The following is a 20,742-nucleotide window of genomic DNA, read 5'->3' on the forward strand; positions in this document are numbered from 1 at the left end:
AGGCACCACTGGGAGTTGAACACAGGATCTTCTGTTTATGAAACAGATGCTTTAGCCAGCTAAGCCATGGTGCCTGTGGGTGACTAAAACACAGTGTCTGCCCACACCTGACTCCCTGCCATCGCTACCAGGGCCTGACAAGCTTTGCTTGTCTTTGGATTCTCCAAAGCAGAGGAGCAGGTGACGTTTTCCTTGCAAGCTGTGTGTGAGTAAATCTTTGGCCACGTCTTCACTACAAAGTTGTTTCAGCAGAATTATATTGCTCAGATGTGTGAAAAACACACAACGCTGTCTCAGTCGGTAGCTTGTGGCTGGTGCACACACTGCAATGCCACGTCTGGCAACAAAACTGCCCTGTTTTGCTGACAAAATAAAACGACTTCGATGAGAGGTCTAGAGCTTTTTGCAGCAAACTTAAAGTAACAGAGTAAATGCTGCTGTTCATTATATCACCATAACTGGCCTTCCCCAGTATCCCACAATGCCCGCCGTGAACTCGCCTGCCCTGCACTCCTGCTACAGAGCCATGGGCCCCTCCCCTTTCATCGCTCTGGGAAGTTCTGACAGCTGAGCCTACTGCTCTGCTCCGGCAGCCAGGAGCAAATCACTGCCGTGGATGCTGCTCTCTCCCGCCCTGCGAACACAGAGCAGGGTGGTGGGAACTTCCTTACATGGGGGGGCCACCGGCATCCGAACTGTGACACCCCATGACACCCCTTCCCTCGAGGAGGCTCTTACCTTCTAAACAGGGATGGCTGTTTTCTAGTAAAATCAGGAAAAGGGAAGGAGAAAACTCGAAAGAGGTTCCTCCTGGCGCTCACGTACGTGAACCCGAATACTCTCTCAGTCCTCAAAGAGAGACCTGGAGAAGGAGACTTGCTGAAGCTAAGCCACAGGGGTCTCTGAGGTTTCCCTGGCCCCACGCCCCTGTCCTGCCTGGCTGATGTCAGCATCTCTCTGTGAGGTCACCACCTCCCCACCACCTTGGACCAATAGTCTGAGGTCCTGCAAAAAGCCTTTGTGATGTCACTGCCACACCCCTCCCTTGCTGTGCTAATGTCCTGCCCCTGTCCAGGCACTTTGGAGGTTTGAGCTACTCCCTGTGGATCACCCCACTCAAGGAGCGTTCGTTCTAGGCAGCAAGCCGGCTAGACAGGAAAACACCAGACGCTGCTCCCAATGCTACACTCAGTTTTTCAGAAATTAGTCGACTTTATGGCCAGAAGAGACCACTAGAGCATCTTATTTGACCCCCTGCATATCACAGGCCTCCTGTATGACACAATAGCTACTTTTGGGGCAAACACATTCCAGAAAGGCATCTGGTCTTCATTGAATGACATCAACAGATGGAGAATCCACCACTTTCCTTGGGAGATTGTTCCTGTGGTGAATCATCCTCGGTGTTGAATATTTGTGCCTTAGTTGTAATATGAATTTGTCTCTTTTCACCTTCCAGCCATTGGGTCTTGTTATGCCTTTCTCTGCTCGATTAAAGAGCCCTTTAATACCCAATCTTTTCTCTCCATTAAGGCCCTTCAACACTTCAATGAAGTCACCTTTCAATATTCTTTTAATAAGCTAAATAGATTAAGCTCTTTCAATAACTCACTAGAAGGCATTTTTCTCCAGCCCTCACAACATTTGATGGCTCTTTGCTGCCCCAGCTCCAATTTCACAACATCTTTTTCAAATGAGGACACCAAAACTGGAGGCAGTATTCCAGTATCAGTCTCACTGATGCCTTGTCACCTCCTGTGACGTTATTGACATAATCTGTAACTGTATAGTCTATAAGGTGCCACAAGACTCTTTGCTGCTTTTACAGATCCAGACTAACACGGCTACCCCTCTGATACTTGTAACTGTATCGATCACCGTTGCGACCACTGTTCTATATTTGCAGTCAATATTGTCAAAAGGTTGTCGTGTAAGGGGTGTATGGAGAGGTTCTGACTGGCTGATTATAATGATGCTATCTCTAGATGTGTATCATTTTTGTAGTTGACGTTTTGAATATTGGCCCTGTGCTGTTCGTATTTCAAACTTGTGCTCTGCTTCCGGGGAACACCCCAGACAAGTTGGTGTCAGTTCTGTCTAGCCTGCTTGATGGCTCATTAAGGACCATCAGCTGTACAATCGATCCATTGAGAGAAGGCAGATATGCCTTGTGCCTCAGCAAGTAACGCAGGGACCTGCCTATGGACAGAACTCTAAAGTTTTGCCAAGTGCTGGATAGAGTGTCCTTGGGACAAAGACCACATGGCAAGAGACTATAAAAGGCTGATGCCTCGTCTCCATCTTGTCTTCAATCCTGCTTCATACCTCTGCAGGAACTTTGCTACAAACTGAAGCTCTCTACAAAGGATTGAATGACCCATCCCAGCTGTGGATGGACTCCAGAGACTTCATTTCAACCTGCAGTTTATTCCATCACTGCTCCAAGCCTGAACCAAGAACATTGCCATTACTGGATGTGAAGCAGGGGCGGCTCTAGACATTTCATCACCCCAAGCAAGGCGGCACGCCGTGGGAGGCGCTCTGCCGGTCGCCAGTCCCGCGGCTCCTGTGGACCTCCCACAGGCATGTCTGAGGAGGATCCGCTGCTCCTGCGGCTCCACCGAAGCTGCGCGGGACCAGTGGACCCTCTGCAGGCACGCCTGCGGGAGGTCCACCGGAGCCGCCTGCCGCCCTCCCGGCGACCGTCAGAGCGCCCCCCGCGGCATGCGGCCCCAAGCATGCGCTTGGTGTGCTGGGGTCTGGAGCCGCCCCTGATGTGAAGGGTTAAAATCCATGTGCATTTTATATAACAACCTGGTCTATGGATTGTGCCTGCTCTTTTCCAGACCCAAAGTCCAGAGTATGGTCAAGGGACCAGAGGCCTAGCAAATCGTGATCAGCTAAGAGAAAGCTGGGTAACCAGAAAGCCTTGCCTGCTAAGATAGGCCGGGTCAGCAAATTGCCAGGTGTTGGAGCTAAGAACTAATTAATTGTGTCTTATTCAGAGTTGCAGATTGAACAAAGAATCCCTGTTCCTATTGTGTTAGTCTCTTCTGTAGGGAGACGTTCTTCCCACAGAGCCAACCTTGAGTTTATGAGAAGTTGGCACATGTCAGTATAAGATATTGCATCCTTCCACCTCCCTTCCCAGGGACCAATGCCTTGCCTTTAGACACACAGAAAACAATCTTTATTGCCATTTACTTTCACTGTTTCTTTGCTTTAACCCCTAGGAATGTACCTGTTGGACAATGAAAGGAGTTGCTCCATTCCTATGGACCCCAAATCAGATATTTTATACTAATAGCTTTCTTCACTGAAGTCAGCACCCTCTGTCATGCAGGGGTTGGAGTTATCCCAGGGACAGGCCAATAGGAGAAGAAGTGCCTTCCTGAACAGCAAGAGGATCTGAGAAAGGGAAGCCAGTATGTTTCTGCCTGGTTTTGATCCAGGGACCTTTTGTGTATTAGGCAAATGTGATAACCACGACACTACAGAAACTCTATCAACTTGGCTGGTGCTTGCCCTGGCACACACCGATGGGGAAACAGAGCGAGTGATGGCAGCCCTTCGACAGGTCAGCTGGTAGAGCAGAGGACTGGAGCCGGTGCTCAGGAAGTCATCCTTACGTCCCCCTTCTGAACCTTGCTTGAAGGGGAGCTTCTTTTTCTTCCCCTTGCTGACAAAGAGCAAGAGAAGAATGAAAGGTCAGGTGGGCCAACTCGGTGAAGAAGCCCATGCTGCCTTTTCCTGCTGCATAGCCTGAAATGAGGGATTTGTGGCAGTCAAAGGAACAGCCCACCCTTGCACAAAGGGGGAAAGAAGAGCCCACCCCCCAAAGCTTGGGATTGAACCACAGACCTTTAGTCTCGCCCAGCTCAACTACTTCAACAGCTACTAGGTTTCTTTTTAGCCTATTGCTTTTCTGTCTGGGATGCTTTTGTCAGCGGCCCATTAAGGCAAGATTCACTTTTGCTTTTCTTAGCTGGCTAAAGCCCTTGTTTAATAAACCAGGAGATCCTGGGTTCAACTCCCAGTGGTGCCTTGTTGAGATGCTTTTGGGGCACCTGGCATTGGCTACTGTCAGAAAACAAGATTCAGAGTGAGATGGACCTTTGCTCTAGCCCAGTGTGGTTTTTCTTATGGTTTAAATTACACTCACAGGCACTGATAATAGAATTACTGAACGTTAGGGGCTGATAGGTCAGTGGTCCAGTCCCCTCACAGATGACCCCCTCCCTCTGGGACAGGGGCAGGTCTGAGCTCTCCCACCAAATGGCTCATTGCAGCTGCTAGAATCTGTGGGCAGCTCATTTAGTTTATGCCGAGGGTTGAGTCCTGCTTTGTGCCCAGTGTCTGAGAATGAAAATCCTAAACCACCCTATGAAATAACGAATGCAGCAGGATGTGTTTTTGTCCCTGCCTCAGAGCAGACAGAACAAAGGAGAAATGCCGTCGAGTCCATGGTAATACTTCCCTGCGGTTTCACCATTTCCACTCGCTAAACTCCCTCCAAACCTTCTGGGCTCCTAGAGCAGGGGACTGAGCCTGAGCCCAGACACGGACACTGCAACTTTACTCCAGACCAAGCTGCATGGCCCTGATTAATCCGACACGGGCCAGCCGAGGGTGTTTCATTGCACTGGAGATGTAGCCTAATGTTGTCTACACTGTGATTAATACACCCAGGGCACCTGTCGCAAAGCCCTGGTCAGCTGACTCAGGGTAATGGGGCTTGGGCTGCAAGACTATAAAATTACAGTGCAGACATATGGGCTTGAACCCAACCTCTGAGGCCCCATGAGGAGTGAGGGTTTCTGAACCCAGGCTTCAGTGTGAGCACAAATATCTGCACCACAGTTTTTAGCCCCTCAGCTTTAGCTCCATGAGCCCAAGTCAGATGACCCAGGCCAGCCCTGCTGCCATCTTTTTCCCAGGAGAGATGGACTCTAAGGGTACGTCTCCATTGCAGTGTAAACCCAGGTGTGGCACACTGTGCTCAAAGCAGCACCTGGAAGCCCCATATTCACCACTCTCATATAATGATGACATGGTTTGTACAAAGTCTGCCTGGTGAGGTATCATTTCAAAAGTCTTGATCTGTTGAACATTAATATCGTGTTGGATTGTGTGTGCTCGCATTGGTTGGGAAGTTATGAAGTTTTGCTCTGTGTGCATTACTGAAATATGAGGTTTCAACATGCCCCCCATCAGCCTTTCAGGTGTGACAAGGGAGGAGCCAGACTTGCTGCTGGCCCATTGAAGGGATCCACACTCCCAAGGATTATCCCAGGAACTGTGTACAATGCAGACTTCTCCGAGATAGCACAGCGAAAATGGACATTGCTTGACTCACATCATAGCAAAGGAGCTTCCTAGCAAGTCGGAAGAAACTATGAAAGAAGGGTAGAGACATCATGACTTGGCCTCTCTCCCCCACAACTCAACATCTGGAAACATACCTGGAGGACAAAGACTGGACTGAACTGACTCAGAAATCAGAAGAGATTAATATTAATACATTCAAACCAGTCTCCAAACAGACTAGTATTGGGTTCTCAGCAGAAAATTTTCAGTTTGGGGAATTTTGTTTTCTCAGTCAGACTTTGCCAAGGGAAGCAGGGAGAAAATGTTTGAGTTGCCTCCTTCAGAACAGCTTGGCCTAGACACTAGCTCTGGTTCACTGCTCTGGCCTTGCTCGGGTTGAGGGTATTTTAATAATTTGGGGAGGTCCTGGGGTGTTTGGGGGAGATGATGAGGATGTTCCCTTTTGAGATAAAAACTAAGAAATATGGGACTAGAGAATTTCTTTAAAAATCTGGGATTTAGACATTTTATTTAAAGCAAGGAGGGTCTGAGTTTCTGAGAAGGTTTTAGTTTGATCTGTCATTGTACCAAAGGGGTAGATGGTTGTCTATAAATAAAAAAGGTCTGAAGACTAAACACATCCTATAAGAAAGGGATTTGAACCCATGTATGCAGAGCACAATAGATTAGCAGTCCTTCACCTTAACCACTCAGCCACCTCACCTGAGATAGCAAAAAAAGGGACAGAAGGAGAAATCTAAGGCCGGCAGTGATAGGGCCAATATGGAGTTTTTAAATACTAAGCATAAGCAGGGGCTGAATGAGCTGGGGGAAAGACTTTAGGAACAAACTGTGTTTGTACAGACACACCTACTCTGCCTAGCTATGCAGCATGATGGGGCCGCTTCCCCAAAATGAGCAGTTTTGGCTGGTGGTGGGTTACAAATCACTTTAGGATTGAGTAGAATGAAATGTTATTATCCTTCCTGCATGAGTGAAGGGCAGCAGAACACACCTAGTCCGTCCTGATGGAGGGAGGGGTGGGTGAGGAATAGCTTTTATTGGACTGCATAGATGTGATTGAGGACATCCATGGTTGTGGCCCCTCGGAAGCCATGGTCAAAAACAGGGGCTGGGAGTGGGGCTGTTGCTTGCTGGGGAGAGGGGTGCAAACAGGGGTAAGGGGGTCAAGGCCAGGATGGGAGTCAGGGGCCCAGGCTGAGAGTGGGGTTGGGGAAGAGGTGGGGCTGAGTGCTGCTCCCTCCATGGGGGCTGGCTCGGGCCCTGAGGTGCCCCCATGAAACTAGTGATGCCAAAGCCCGGGGAAAGGGAGAACAAGTGCAGGGGCCCCAGAACTGGAACCATGCACCCCCCACTTCTGTCTGTCGCTCCACCCCCTTCCACGCCTTCCACCCACGGCCCCATCCACTGTCACCTCTGTTCCACCCCTTCCCCCACTGGCCCCGCCCTGTCACTCCTTTGCCCCTGCCCCGCTGCGGCCCCGAGACCAGAGAAGCTCTGTGCCCCTGCTGCAGCCCCCGGGCCGTAGCAGGGAGTGGGAGCTCCTCCAGCCCTGGGGCCAACATGGGGGAGACTTTTCCAGGGGGGCCCAATTTGGCCAGGGCCCCTAGTCATGGGCCCCACTGCCCCCTTGGCAACGCAAGGTTTGGGGAGGCTGAGCCCCCCGAGCCTCCATTACGAGCCGCCCAGGCTACCACTGCTCAGTGGGTGGCCAGTCTCCCTGTGTCTCTGCTGTTCGTGCTGGGGAGCCTGGCCGGCCTTAGGGGTGGGGACCCCGGCAGCCGCCCAGGGCTCCAGGGGTCAAAGGGCACCATGTGCCAGTGCAAAGGTGCTCACTGCTCTCCCCTGCCCCCAATGCTCGTCCATGGCCCCATAGAGGGTTGTGGGTAGCGAGGAGCAACACTATGTGCTCAATGTGTCCTGGTCACTTTCCCCACCTGGTGCTGTGAGGGCAGCATCAGAAGCTGCTGCTCTCTGCCCTCCCCTGATGCAGCCCGGCTGAGGAAAGTGACCTGGATGCAGGGAGCTCGGATGATGTCGCTTATCGCCCTGCCCCCGCAGCCCCTCTGGGTGCCCGGAGGAGCAGCATCCCAGGGAGGAGCGGGCAGCAATGCCAGCTGCTCCATGCACACAGGTCAGTGTCCCCACGTGGGTGCAGGACGCGGCACAGTGGTTAGGGGTGAATGGAGTGCAGGAGCGGGGCAGTGGGTTGTAATTGCTCAGCATCTTCCTGCTGGGGATTCTCCTCCTCGTTCTCACTCACCATCCCAACACCTGATGGGAGGCAGGGAGAATCCAGACATAGGTCACTCCCTGTGCCAGAGAAAAAGGAAATGTCAAAAAGGGAGTCGGCCCTGGGAAGACGCAGGCACGGCACTCTGACTGGCGGAAGCCAAACGCCCACACCGAGAGTTTAGCATGGACAGCTTGGAGACAGCCAAAGCGGGGAAGGGCTGCGTTGGTCTGGAAGAGGGAGTCGGTGGCTGTCTATCCTGGCGGAGGCAGGGTCGTTTTGCTGTATGCTGGGCCAGGGGCCAGGGAGCCTGCTAGAGTTGCTGAGCTGGGCCTGCTCCGGGCTTTGCTTGGGTTAGAGGAAAGTGGTGAAGATAAGAACGGCCCTCCTGGGTGAGACCGATGGTCCATCTAGGCCACTATCACATCTTCTGACAGTAACCGATGCCAGGCGCTTCAGAGGCAATGGCCAGAGCAGGCAATCGTCAAGTGATCTATCCCTGCGTTGTCTTCTGAAGTTTGGTGCTTGTTTCAGGGGCTAACTCTCAGCCCAGACACACTCCAGGGAGGGAGCGTTGGTGTTTGTGTCGAGGAGCGTGGCTGGGACTCGGACCCCCTTCCCCAGCTCTGGGTAGCACGCTCCCCTCCCCCGCATTTCAGGCTGTGTTCTGCTTAAGGCCACAGAGCCCTTGCCTTTTTTTGCCCAGTGCCTGAGAGTCAGGCCAGCTGCAGGGAATTAGCTCAAGCGGCAGAGCGCTCGCTTTGCATGCGAGAGGTAGTGGGGGACGCTGCCCGCATTCTCCGAGCTGGTCAGCTAAGGGCTCCTGATGAGTGTGGTGGACGGGAGAGCCGGCCAGCTGACTTTTGGCCTTGCTGCCCGTAGCGGTCAGGCCGAAAAATCAAAAGCCACCCTCCCCCGGCCCACAGCCACCCAGGGGCTCCTCTGCACCATCTGGCCTCCACGAGTGCCGCACTCTGACCAGCTGAACCAGGCAAGCCACGGGAAGCTTCTCAAGGTCTTTCCCTGGTGTGGGCTTGGATGCGAAAAGCACCTGGCCGTTCATCAGCTGTTGCAAGAAGTGTGCAGAGTAGGAGTAGCGATGGGGCTGTAGCTTTCCACAGCATCTCAATTTGGGCAGCTTTCCATTCCCCTTTTCTGTGTAATGTCCCTCCCACGGGTTTCACTTGCGGAGCTGTATGACTCTGGCAGGGTGGCCATTTAGAAATCTTTTCCTTGCTTTTCTTTTTCGCCTGGCCCCAGCGTTAGGACCATTTGGGTGTTTCAGTGGGTGTGTTTTCCCATTGGGAGGCATTTGGAAGTTTGGAAGGGGAGCCGAAAGAGGAGTCTTTTTCACAAGCAAGTTGGCTTTCTGCACAGGTAGGGCCCTTGGCCGTAAAGCTTAGCTCCGTCAGTGCGTCTGCATGGGGTTCCTCCAGTGCCTCAAGAGCCCGTGCTAAACTCTCGGTGTGGGCGTTTGTCTTGCGCCAGTCAGAGTGCGGTGCCTGCGTCTTCCCAGGGCCGGCTCCCGTGAGGCGCGCATCACTTGGGAGGAAAGGGGTAGAAGAGAAAGCAAGTGAAGCTGACTTCGAGTGGTGGTGCCCCTGGGCGGAGTGGTCCTCCTGCTCCTCCCTGTCGGAGGGGTGGGCTCGAGTGTGGGCTTGGGGGGTCTGGCTGTGGGCGGTGGGAGGATGGTGTCCAGGGAAGTCCCAAAGGTCACCCTGCGCCGGCGGAGTGTGAAGCCTCTCCCCTAGGTTGGGGTGCCGAGGATTAAGCCTTCCTCTGTGGCTTGGGCTGGGGAGCGTGATCCGGCGTCGGGTCCATTTGGGTGGAGCTGTCGGCCGGCAAGAATTCGTGCCATCAGGTCAAACCTCTGTGGAAATGGGGGTGAGCCGGCAGGCCTGCAATTTTGGCTTCGCGGGCGGGCAGCTCAAGCCTGGCCTCCTATGAGCCTGGAAGGCAGCCGGCCGGGCTCACCCGTCTCCTCCCCGGGCCCAAGTTCCTTTCAGGCAGCAGGTGGAGCGAGGAGCCCAGGGAGGGGAGCCCAAGGAGGTGTCCGGAGCCTCGTCCTGCCCGGCGCCCAGCAGGGCTCTTGCCCGCTCCCGGCCCACTTGGTTTTGGCCTCTGCCACCCCTAGCAGTCAGCCAAAAGAGCAGAAGCCACCCTCTCTCTCCCACAGTGGCCAGCATGGGGCTTGAACCCATGACCTTGGCGCTATTAGCACCATGCTCTAACCAGCTGAGCTAGCCGGCCTACGGGAAGCCCTCCCTTGCCTGACCCTTTTGGAAGGAGTCACCGGCTGGCGTGGGGAACGATGTGGCCTCCGTTATCGAATGGATGGATCAAGACGCTACCTGCCAAGGTAGGGGAATTAGCTCAAGTGGTAGAGCGCTCGCTTCGCATGCGAGAGGCAGCGGGATCAATGCCCGCATTCTCCAGCGGCAAGGCAGCCGCAGGACCTTCTCTTGCCCTTCTTTTAGAAGCCATGGACAGTCAGCCGGCTCAGCTCCTCCCGTGGTCTCCATCCCTCTCCCCGCTTGGTCTCCCAAAAAGCCAGCCCTTGTGGAGCACAAAGCTCTTCCTCCCCGGCCCTTCTCCCCCTTGCGCTGACTGGGAGGCTGGAGACAGCTGGGGGAAGTTAGCTCAAATGGAAGAGCATGGGAGAAGTAGTCAGACCCATACACACATTCTCCAGCCTGCTCTGCTCTGCTGTGCTCTGCTGGGCTGGGCTCTAGTGGGGGACCTGCACCTTTCTTTCTGAGCTCTCACTGGAGCACAATCCCTTTCCTCCTCCCTCCCTGCTAGTCTACGCCAAGCTCATTGGCCGGGAGGGAGAGCCACTCAAATACAGAATTACTCACATCCCAGGGGTCCATGAAGGGAATGAGGAGATGGGCGAGGTGGCACGCGATACCAGCTCAGCTGAGACTGTGAGACCTCGCAGCCTCCTGATCTCAGGCAGCATGGCAGCCGTGGAGCAGAGCAGAGCACGCAGACAGCTTGGAGACAGCCAAAGCGGGGAAGGGCTGCGTTGGTCTGGAAGAGGGAGTCGGTGGCTGTCTATCCTGGCGGAGGCAGGGTCGTTTTGCTGTATGCTGGGCCAGGGGCCAGGGAGTCTGCTAGAGTTGCTGAGCTGGGCCTGCTCCTGGCTTTGCTTGGGTTAGAGGAAAGTGGTGAAGATAAGAACGGCCCTCCTGGGTGAGACCGATGGTCCAGCTAGGCCACTATCCCGTCTTCTGACAGTAACCGATGCCAGGCGCTTCAGAGGCAATGGCCAGAGCAGGCAATCGTCAAGTGATCTATCCCTGCGTTGTCTTCTGAAGCTTGGTGCTTGTTTCAGGGGCTAACTCTCAGCCCAGACACACTCCAGGGAGGGAGCGTTGGTGTTTGTGCCGAGGAGCGTGGCTGGGACTCGGACCCCCTTCCCCAGCTCTGGGTAGCACGCTCCCCTCCCCCGCATTTCAGGCTGTGTTCTGCTTAAGGCCACAGAGCCCTTGCCTTTTTTTGCCCGGTGCCTGAGAGTCAGGCCAGCTGCGGGGAATTAGCTCAAGCGGCAGAGCGCTCGCTTTGCATGCGAGAGGTAGTGGGGGATGCTGCCCGCATTCTCCGAGCTGGTCAGCTAAGGGCTCCTGATGAGCGTGGTGGACGGGAGAGCCGGCCATCTGACTTTTGGCCTTGCTGCCCGTAGCGGTCAGGCCGAAAAATCAAAAGCCTCCCCAGGCCCACAGCCACCCAGGGGCTCCTCTGCACCATCTTGCCTGAGCCGGTGGAAGTGGAGCCTGGAACTGAGCTGAGGCGCTGAGGGTTATTTGCCCTGCGCACTTCACATGGAGGTGAAAACACGGGGCACAGATCTTTGAGCACAACCCTCGTCCTGAGGAATGGTGGCGGGGCGGGGGGGCTGCATAAAGAGAGACCAGCTCTACCTGGCGGGACTGCAGGGGCTATTCACAGGTGCAATCCCACTACTGATCAGCACAGGAGTTTTGACTTGCTCCATTTCCGACCTGGGCCGGTTCATCCCTCCTTAGGCAACCTGGAGACCCCAAGCTTCCCCAGGATCATCATATTGATGCTGAACTTAGTGCGGACACCCGATCTGCACAGCCCCCTGCAGCCCAGAACTCCTGAGCTCAAGTGATCCGCCAGCCTCAGCCTCGCCAGGCACTGGGATAACAGGCACCAGCCACAGAGCCTGGCTTGCTTTGCAGTTTGGCAGCTGGAGCTTTAAACTCTGCTTGTGAGCTCTGTGCCTTGGCCAGACAGAGACAGCCTGGAACTGGGAAATGCTCCTGCTCCCCCTGCCCCCGTCTCATGTCGAGCTGCAGGAGCCGCTGTCCTCCCAGGTAAGATCCTGGATGTTTCGGTGCCCCCTTCCCCTGCCCAGGTGTCCGGGTACCTCTGCCCCCCATACAGAATCCTGGATGTGTGGGTGTCTGTCCCTCTGCAGAGGATCCCGGAGTGTGGATGCCATTGTCCCCCCCTACAAGATCCTGGGTGGGTGGGTGCCACTCTCCCCCCAGGAGATCTCTGGTGGGTGGGTCCCCAGGGTGTGAGTGCTCCCATCCCCCAATACAGGCTGGGGTGGGGTATGACTGGCTCTCCCTGTCCTGCCCAGGCGGTGCTACAGCAGCTGTTCACAGGGGCAGCAACCCCACTGTCACCCTGCAGCTTTAACCTGCTCCAGGAGTGACCTGCTTCACCCTCCTGTGGGAGCCGTGGGACCCCAAACTGCCCAGAATCACCTGATCGATGCCGAGCTTAGCACAGACACCGGCTCAGCATGGCAGGGAGCTTCCCTGAGCCCTGACAATCAGCTTCCCTCCACCTCCTGCTGCACAGCGGGGGTCACACGCGAGAGGCTTTGTGCCCAGTTTGTTCAGGAGCGTCCCAGGCTCCAGCTGTAAACTCTGCTGGTCAGTTCTAGTGTTTGGCCACACGGGGGGCGGCACTAACGGTCCCATCTAAACGCTGTTTGCATTCGGCCCTTCGGATCGCAGATTGTAACCCGCGGGCAGATCTCTGAGTGCAGCCAAATCCCTCCCCAAACTGAACATTGAAGCAGCAGCTCCCATTGGAAAGATCAGGATTTTTGCCTTTAAAAACAAGGGAAATGTCTCCAGCGAGAGACTGAAGAAGCTCAATTGATTTCACTGACTGGAGGTTAAGAGGCGATTTAATCACTGGTTTAAATATGTTTTTCAAATTCCCAGAGGGGGGGAATATGTGATTTAAAGGGTTCTTTAATTCACCAGACAAAGACTGAACAAGACCCCTTGGCTTGCAGTCGATGCCTGAAAATCCCAACTGGAAATGACCATTTTTTAACCGTGAGGCTAATTATCTGGTGGAACAAGCTCCGCAAGGGAGGTGGTAAATTCCCCATCACTTGCAGTTTGTAAATCAAGACCGCAGCTCTTGCTGCAAAATACCTGGTGTGTGGGTGTCCCTGTTCCGCGTTTCGGGATCCCTGGTACATGGTGCCTCCCTCCCACCAGTTCAGGATCCCCGCAATGGGAGCTCCCAACCCCCCCTACAGTCTCTGCAGGGGAGGGGGGGGTGTATAAACAGAGACCGTGTCTCACTGTCTTGCCCAGGCTACGCTGCAGGGGCTATTCACAGGCGCAATCCCACTACTGATCGGCACATGAGTTTTGACCTGCTCTGTTTCCGACCTGGGCCGGTTCACCCCTCCTTAGGCAACCTGGGGAGCCCCAGCTTCCCCAGGATCACCGTATTGATGCTGAACTTAGTGCGGACACCCGATCGGCACAACCCCCCGTGGCTGGGAGCTCTGGGATCCACCCACAGCAGCTGAGAGCTGTGGGGTCCATCCGTGGTGGCATGGGCCTGTGGGAGCCCCTTCCAACACTGGTGGCTGATAGCTGTGGGGCCCCCACCGGCTGACAGCTCCACTCTTGCTGCCCCAGGGCTGAGGTGGAAAATGTCACTGAGATCTCTGAAAGTCACAAATTCTGTGACCCCCCTTTATATAATCTTAGCCTTAATCGTTGTTGACTGTCTCTCTCAATCTAGTGGTCTGCTCTAGCGCGGATGGGACAGGGAAGACAGAAGCTCACCCCCCGGCACAGGTTTGGGCAGAAATGGCTCTTGGGCTATTTGCTGTGCGTGCAGAGGACTTGTCCAGGCCAGTGGAGCAGCTCAGCTAGATGAGGAGCTGGAAGAAGGAGACCTGAGCAGCCTGGACATCCCACTTTTTCTCCACAGCCACTGCCTGTCAGCAGGATTCCTCCTTCTCCTCAGTGAGACCAAATCTAAGCACCTAGACAGCCGGTCCATCTGCTGCACCCCAGTCCCCCATACCTAAGCCTCCCTGCCAAAGTCCTGCACCTGGCTCCAGAGAATTAAGTCTCACATCTCACTGGGAACTCGACTTCTTGTGCCCAGAGAGTCTCGGCCCCACTCAGTAGCGGACCTGAGAAACACAGTCTCTGCCTTTTCCAAATAGGTGCTTGGAAAGGTTTTGTTTCTGTGACCACGTGGCCTGATGGATAAGGCGTCTGACTTTGGATCGAGGGTTTGAGTCCCTTTGTGGTTGTGCTTATGCAGTTTTACCTTTGGGCTAAAAGTCCTGCTCCCTTCAGGGCTGGAACCTCTTCTTGGCCGCTCAGGCCAATGCTCTGGCTTCAGCTAGAGCCCCGGGAAGGAGTTGGGGGTTGGGTGTCACAAAGGCTGGGGCATGAGCCCCAGGTGCTTCCAGTCTCGCCTTTGCCCTTCCTGACTTGCCAAAGAAAATGGGCGGCTGCCCGGGCTAGCATGTGCGCCTGTCCCTGTGCTGGAGGGTACTTGCTACATAGCATCTTCGGAGCCTGGGTGTTTCTCTGCTTCTCGCCAGCTGGGGAAAAGCCTCTTGGGGTAAAATCTCCTGCCCGACTGCAAAAGTGAGCATCTTGAGTGGGACCAGTCAGAGGCCCCACCATGGGGCTGGCCCTGCTTTCCTACCATCTTGAGATGTTGGCCACAGAGCATTAGCAGCCGCCCCGCATGCTGGTGACCTTCAGTGGGTGTTTGGCATGGCAGGGAGCAGCCTGGCTGGGTGTTTTTGTGCCTGTCTGAAGGCCATACCTAGGCATGGTCCTGCCCTCCTCTAGCCCTGGCGTCAGTGGCTCTTTGGCTTTTAAGCCTTCCCTTGGAGCTGTCAGCACCAGCCGCCTCTGCTCTAGGTGCCCAGAGGAGGAGAGGTGTTGCTGGGTCACTTTTACAGATGTCCCTTCCCTGGCACTGCCCTTGCTCAGCTGCGCAGAGGAGCTTCCATCCCCAATCCCTGCCTGTCACTACCCAGCAGCCCTCTGGCACCATTCCTGAGGGCCACCCTGCCTTGCTCTCTCCCTGCCATGTTGGGAAAGACAGCTGCCATCTCTCCTTGGTAAAGGTCAGGTGGGCCAACTAGGGGCAGAAGCCCATTCTATGTTTTCCTACTGCAGAGCCCAAGCTCAGGGACTCACCTTGGGAGCAGGCACTACTGTGCTCCCAGAAAACAAGCTCCCCCTGCACAAAGATGGATGACAGGGCCTGCCAAAGCCCGGGATTGAACCAGGGACCTTTAGATCTTCAGTCTAACGCTCTCCCAACTGAGCTACTTTAGCAGCTGCCTGGTAGCATTTTGACCTGTTGCTTCTCTGTCTGGGATGTTCTTGTCAGCAGTTGCACACAAAAAGAACAGGAAAACGAACGGCTGCTCCACACCCCCACCGGAGGAACCCGATGCCCTTAGCTGTGGGGAGTAAGAAGTGGCTGTTGGCTGACAGGGCCTGTCCCCGAGGAGCTGGAGCAGCAGCTGCCGCCTCCCCCTCGGCTTCAGGCTGTGGGAAATGCTCATTGCCTGGCTGCATGGGCGGATGCTGCTCCGTGCTCTGGAGAGCGTCTGTATTGCTCTGTCAACCCCCCGTCTTCACTGAGCCAGTCTGGTAAGGTCCCAAGTGCCCCCTCCGGCCTGGCAGCTGAGAGTCTGTGCAGACATCGGCCCCCCTGCCAGCCCCACAGGCAGCAGCAGCGCCAGCCCCCCAGCACCACAGGGGCACTCAATGCACTTCCTGTGGGGAAATGGCTCCTTGGCGCCCAGCTGCTAGAGTGAGAGCCAGGAGAGAGCAGTGTCTGGCTCACCGTGGGGGAGAGAAGAGACCTGGTGAGTGCGGATCTCCCTCAGCCTCCCCCGCAATGCTGGTCAGTTGTATTGTCACTGTGATAGTCAGTGCTTCCCTTCAGGGCCGGCCCTAAAGGGGTGCAGGGCCCAGGACAAATCCCCCCCTTTGCACCCCAGGCCCTGCCCCCACTCCACCCCTTCCCCCAAGCCCTCACCCCTGTCCCATCTCTTCCCAGCCTGCACCTTCCTGCCCCATTCCTCTCCCTCCCCCACCTCCTGCTGTCCCTGTTCCTCCCCCTCCCCACGCAGCACCTCCTGCACCCCACTGAACAGCTGGTCACTGGCAGGTGGGAGGCACTGAAGGGGAAGAGGAGGAGCTTGTCAGCAAGGCCTGTAGTGGGGGCGGGGAGCTGACTGCCAGTGGGGGCTGAGCACCTATTTTTTCTCTGTTGGTTCTACAGCACCGTAGCTCCCATGGAGTCACTGACTCGGCTCCTGTCACACGCTAGAGAGAGGAGCAGAATCAGGGCTATGGCTGATCTATGGGGCACCAGGTGAGTGGCAGAGGCTTCAGGTGCTGAGAGTTTGCCTGACCCCTCAGGGACACAGTGTGAGGGGGTGTCCCAGGCATCTCTATGAAAGGAGCAGAACAGGATTTCCTTGGGGTGGGAAGAGAATTGAGAGTGTCTCAGGGGATTGTACAGAGGTATTGCCCGGCTGAGAGACTGGCTAAAACACAGGCCTCGCTGTGAGCAGGATTCAAACCTGTGCAGGGGAACCCCATTGGATTTCAACTCCAACACCTTAACCACTCGGCCATCACAGCTGTGAGCACAAAACTACCCCCATGCCAAAGAAACTAGTAAAGAATCACAATGCCCAGGCTTGAAGTCATCTGAACTACAGAATTCCCACCGCAAAACTGGCTCCCAAAGCACAGGGGGGATTGGGGGTTTGTTCTGTTTGCTTAGCCATGTGCAGTAGCTCATGCTCCAATACGTCTGTTAGTCTATAAGGTGCCACAGGACTCTTTGCTGCTTTTACAGATCCAGACTAACACGGCTACCCCTCTGATACACCTAGTGACACTCTTCGATGGATCTCCATCCTCCACTCACCGTGAGGTAGGTAGGAGCGGATCATTATTACCCCTTCTTGAAAGAGGGAGAAGTTAAGGCTGAGAAAGGAGAATTGACTTGTCTTAGGTCACACAGCCAGTCAGTGGCAGAGTTGGGAATAGGACCTAAGAGCCCTGATTTTCAAACTAACCATCAGACCTTGAATTTCACACATGGAATGACCTGATTAAAGTGCTCTCAGATGAGCTCCAGACCAACAACAGTGCACAGTAATTATTCAGCAAGTATTTGAGGAGAACTGCAATGTTAGAGAGAATCATGAACTGCTCAGAGACCATTAATGCAGCGAAGCAGCAAAATTTGTCAAACATATAACAGGTTATGACTTATTTCCTTGGTCTTAAAAGAGAACAACAAGGACCCGAGTCTCCTCCCTGTCAATAACCCCCTGCTCAGCCAATCAGGGTAGAGACTGAGGACGGGAGGCTGAGGGTTCTCACCAGAGAGCCCAAAGGATGGCCCAGGTCACTGATGGGGATCACTGCCCTAGCACTATTTCAGCCCCACATTTTGGGTGGACCTCCTACAGTGGGAGCTGCAGAGCACTCCCCTGCAACACACACACACACACACACACACACACACAGCTCCTGGTGTTGGGAGGAGAACAGGTGAAAGGACAAAAGAAGCAAGAGACAAAGAGAAAGGAGGAAGGGATGGATGGAGGAAAAGGTGAAACAAAAAGGACAAACCCTAATGACCCCAGTGGTTCTAAGGGACAAAATCCCAGGTGCGGAATAAAATTCTGCCTCTTAAGCTAGTGTTTTCCATGTCTAAAATTCAACTGTCACCAGATGGACCAGACTGAACAGGTTTCAAACCTCAAGGAGGCTCTTACCTTCTAAACAGGGATGGTTGTTTTCTAGTAAAATCAGGAAAAGGGAAGGAGAAAACTCAAAAGAGGTTCCTCCTGGCGCTCACGTCCGTGAACCCGAATACTCTCTCAGTCCTCAAAGAGAGACCTGGAGAAGGAGACTTGCTGAAGCAAAGCCACAGGGGTCTCTGAGGTTTCCCTGGCCCCTCGCCCCTGTCCTGCCTGCCTGATGTCAGCATCTCTCTGTGAGGTCACCACCTCCCCACCACCTTTGACCAATAGTCTGAGGTCCTGCAAAAGGCCTTTGTGATGTCACTGCCACACCCCTCCCTTGCTGTGCTAATGTCCTGCCCCTGGCCAGGCATTGTGGAGGTTTGAGCTACTCCCTGTGGATCACCCCACTCAAGGAGCGTTCGTTCTAGGAAGCAAGCCGGCTAGACAGGAAAACATCAGACGCTGCTCCCAATGCTACACTCAGTTTTTCAGAAATTAGTCGACTTTATGGCCAGAAGAGACCATTAGAGCATCTAATCTGACCACTTGAAGATCACTTGAGCTGCAATCAAGCACTCTACCACTGAGCTATACCCCCACAATGACCTGAATAGGGAATCGTGATTTCCAAGACTTTGAAGGACAGACCCTGCTTCATCGAGCTCCTTTGCCATTCCCAGACCACAGGTGGTTTTAAAAATGGGGTTTGATTAAACTTCTTAAATGTGGTAAACACCACAGCTTGCACACCCACCGATATAGCTTCTCCCACTGACATAGCTGCCACCTCCTGGGGAAGTGGATTAACTGCACCCACAGGAAAACTCTCTCCCCTCAGCACAGAGCAGTGGTTCTCAAACTGTGGGGCAGGACCCCAAAGTGGGTCGTGACCCTGTTTTAATGGGGTTGCCAGGGCTGGCATTAGACTTGTTGGGGCCTGGGGCTGAAGCCAAAAGTCTGAACCCCACCACCCAGGGCTGAATCCCTCAAGCTCTGGTTTTGCCCTCCCCTAACTGGGGCAGGGCTCAGGCTTTGTCTCCCCTGCCTCTGCTCAGTGTAGAGGTGCTTGGTCCCTCTTTCCAGGGCCATGTAGTAAGGTGGGTTTTTTTTGGCAGAAAGGGGTTGCAGTGAAAGGAAGTTTGAGAAACCCTGGCATAGAGCCTCTGAGTATGTCTAGACTTGGCTCCCTGTGGCAGATCAGACACTGAAAGTGCAGCCATGGAGACACCACACACCAGCCTTGCCTAGCAGACAAGAATCAAACCTCCACAGAAAAATGCCTGTTGTTTTCTAACCCATCTCCCTCAGCCCTCAGCCACCACCACTTAACAAAGGGGCTTTTCTATATGATGGTTCTGGTCTCACTGAAGGGTCATTTCCAGTTGTTTGCTCAGACCAGCATTAGGGGAAATGGTGCCCTGGGCAAAGCTTGTACTTTGGCACTTCCCCATTGCCCCTGGATGATCCCCACTCCCCCTTTACCGCTAGCTCCTGCACTCCCAACCCTTGCGCCTCCTTCACCCCTAACTCCTGCCCCCTCCTGTGCCCCCTTTCCCCTTAACTCCCTGTGCCACCAGCCATTGCCCCTCTCCTGCAGCCCCTTCACATGGCTCCAGTGCTGGGGGCCCCGCACTTGTTCTCCCTTTCCCTGGGCTTTGGCATCACTAGCCCCTGCTTAGCGAGTAGGGTTCAGTGGTTCCCAAAATGTGGGGCGTGACTCCTAGGGGGACACAGAGGAACATTCATGGGGGCACCTCAGGGCCTGAGCCAGTCCCCATGGAGGGAGCAGCACTCAGCCCCACTCTGCCCCAGCTCTTCCCCAACCCCACCCTCAGCCTGGGGCTCTGATTCCTTGCTCGGCCTCGACCCCCTTACCCCTGTCTGCACCCCTCTTCCCAGCAAGCAACAGCCCCACTCCCAGCCCCGGTTCTTGACCGCGGCTTCCGAGGGGCCACAGCCATGGATAAGAGGGCACAGAGTGAAATGTTTGGGGACCACTGGTTTAGGGTGATGTTCTCAATCACTGCTATGAAGTCCAATAAAAGCTATTCCTCACCCACCCAGCCCTCCATCAGGACGGACTAGGTATGTTCTGCTGCCCTTCACTCATGCAGGAAGGATAATAACATTTCATTCCATTCAATTGTAAAGTGATTTGTAACCCACCACCAGCCAAAACTGGTCATTTTGGGAAAGCGGCCCCATCATGCTGCATAGCTAGGCAGAGTAGGTGTGTCTATGCAAACACGGTCTGTTCCTGAAGTCTTTCCCCCAGCTCCTCACTAGATGTGAGGGGGGGAGCTCATTCAGCCCCTGCTTCTGCTTAGTATTTAAAACTCCTTATTGTCCCTAGCTCTGCTGGCCTTAGATTTCTCCTCCTGTCTCTTTCTTGATAGTTTAGGTGAGGTGGACGAGTGGTTAAGGTGATGGACTGTTAAGGTGATGGACTCCCAGACGATCTTCTGCCTCTCGGCTGCCGTGTTTCTGCAACAGGGAGAGGGCGGCTCAGTAACAGGGGAACATAGAACATAAGAACGGCCAGACTGGGTCAGACCAAAGGTCCTTCTAGCCCAGTATCCTGTCTACCGACAGTGGCCAATGCCAGGTGTCCCATGGATCAAGTGATCCATCCCCTGTTGCCCATTCCCAGCTTCTGGCAAACAGAGGCCAGGGACACCATCCCTGCCCATCCTGGCTAATAGCCACTAATGGACCTGTCCTCCATGAACTTATCTAGTTCTTTTTAGAACCCTGTTAGCGTCTTGGCCTTCACAACATCCTCTGGCAAGGAGTTCCACAGGTTGACTATGTGCTGTGTGAAGAAATACTTCCTTTTGTTTGTTTTAAACCTGCTGCCTATTCATTTCACTGGGTGACCCCTAGTTCTTGTGTTATGAGGAGTAAATAACACTTCCTTATTTACTTTCACCACACAAGTCACGATTGTATAGACCTCTACCATATCCTCCCCCTCCCCCCCAAGTAGTCTCTTGTCCAAGCTGAACAGTCTCAGGCTTTGTCTACACTGGCACATCTCTCCTGCCAACAAACAGCAGCTACTCTGTGCGCCTGTTAGCGGCACGGCTGTAGCAGCACAGCCGTGTTGCTAAAAGCTGCGGCGTGTAGCCATAGC

General features: G+C 54.4%; 5 non-coding genes across 5 annotated transcripts; 1 reads left to right on the forward strand and 4 right to left on the reverse strand.

Annotated features, from left to right (window-relative positions):
• Window positions 1-74, reverse strand: TRNAM-CAU. The gene has a single exon. It is a non-coding gene; the product is annotated as a tRNA-Met (tRNA).
• A 9,663-nt stretch (window positions 75-9,737) lies between these two features.
• On the reverse strand, window positions 9,738-9,811 carry TRNAI-AAU. Its single transcript has one exon. It is a non-coding gene; the product is annotated as a tRNA-Ile (tRNA).
• A 112-nt stretch (window positions 9,812-9,923) lies between these two features.
• TRNAA-CGC lies at window positions 9,924-9,996 on the forward strand. Its single transcript has one exon. It is a non-coding gene; the product is annotated as a tRNA-Ala (tRNA).
• Window positions 9,997-15,092: 5,096 nt separating this feature from the next.
• On the reverse strand, window positions 15,093-15,165 carry TRNAF-GAA. The gene has a single exon. It is a non-coding gene; the product is annotated as a tRNA-Phe (tRNA).
• Window positions 15,166-16,406: 1,241 nt separating this feature from the next.
• Window positions 16,407-16,488, reverse strand: TRNAS-UGA. The gene has a single exon. It is a non-coding gene; the product is annotated as a tRNA-Ser (tRNA).
• Window positions 16,489-20,742: the final 4,254 nt, after the last annotated feature.

This window comes from Mauremys mutica, unplaced genomic scaffold (genome assembly GCF_020497125.1).
Source record: "Mauremys mutica isolate MM-2020 ecotype Southern unplaced genomic scaffold, ASM2049712v1 001362F_np12_obj, whole genome shotgun sequence".
Classification (NCBI taxonomy): domain Eukaryota; kingdom Metazoa; phylum Chordata; order Testudines; family Geoemydidae; genus Mauremys; species Mauremys mutica.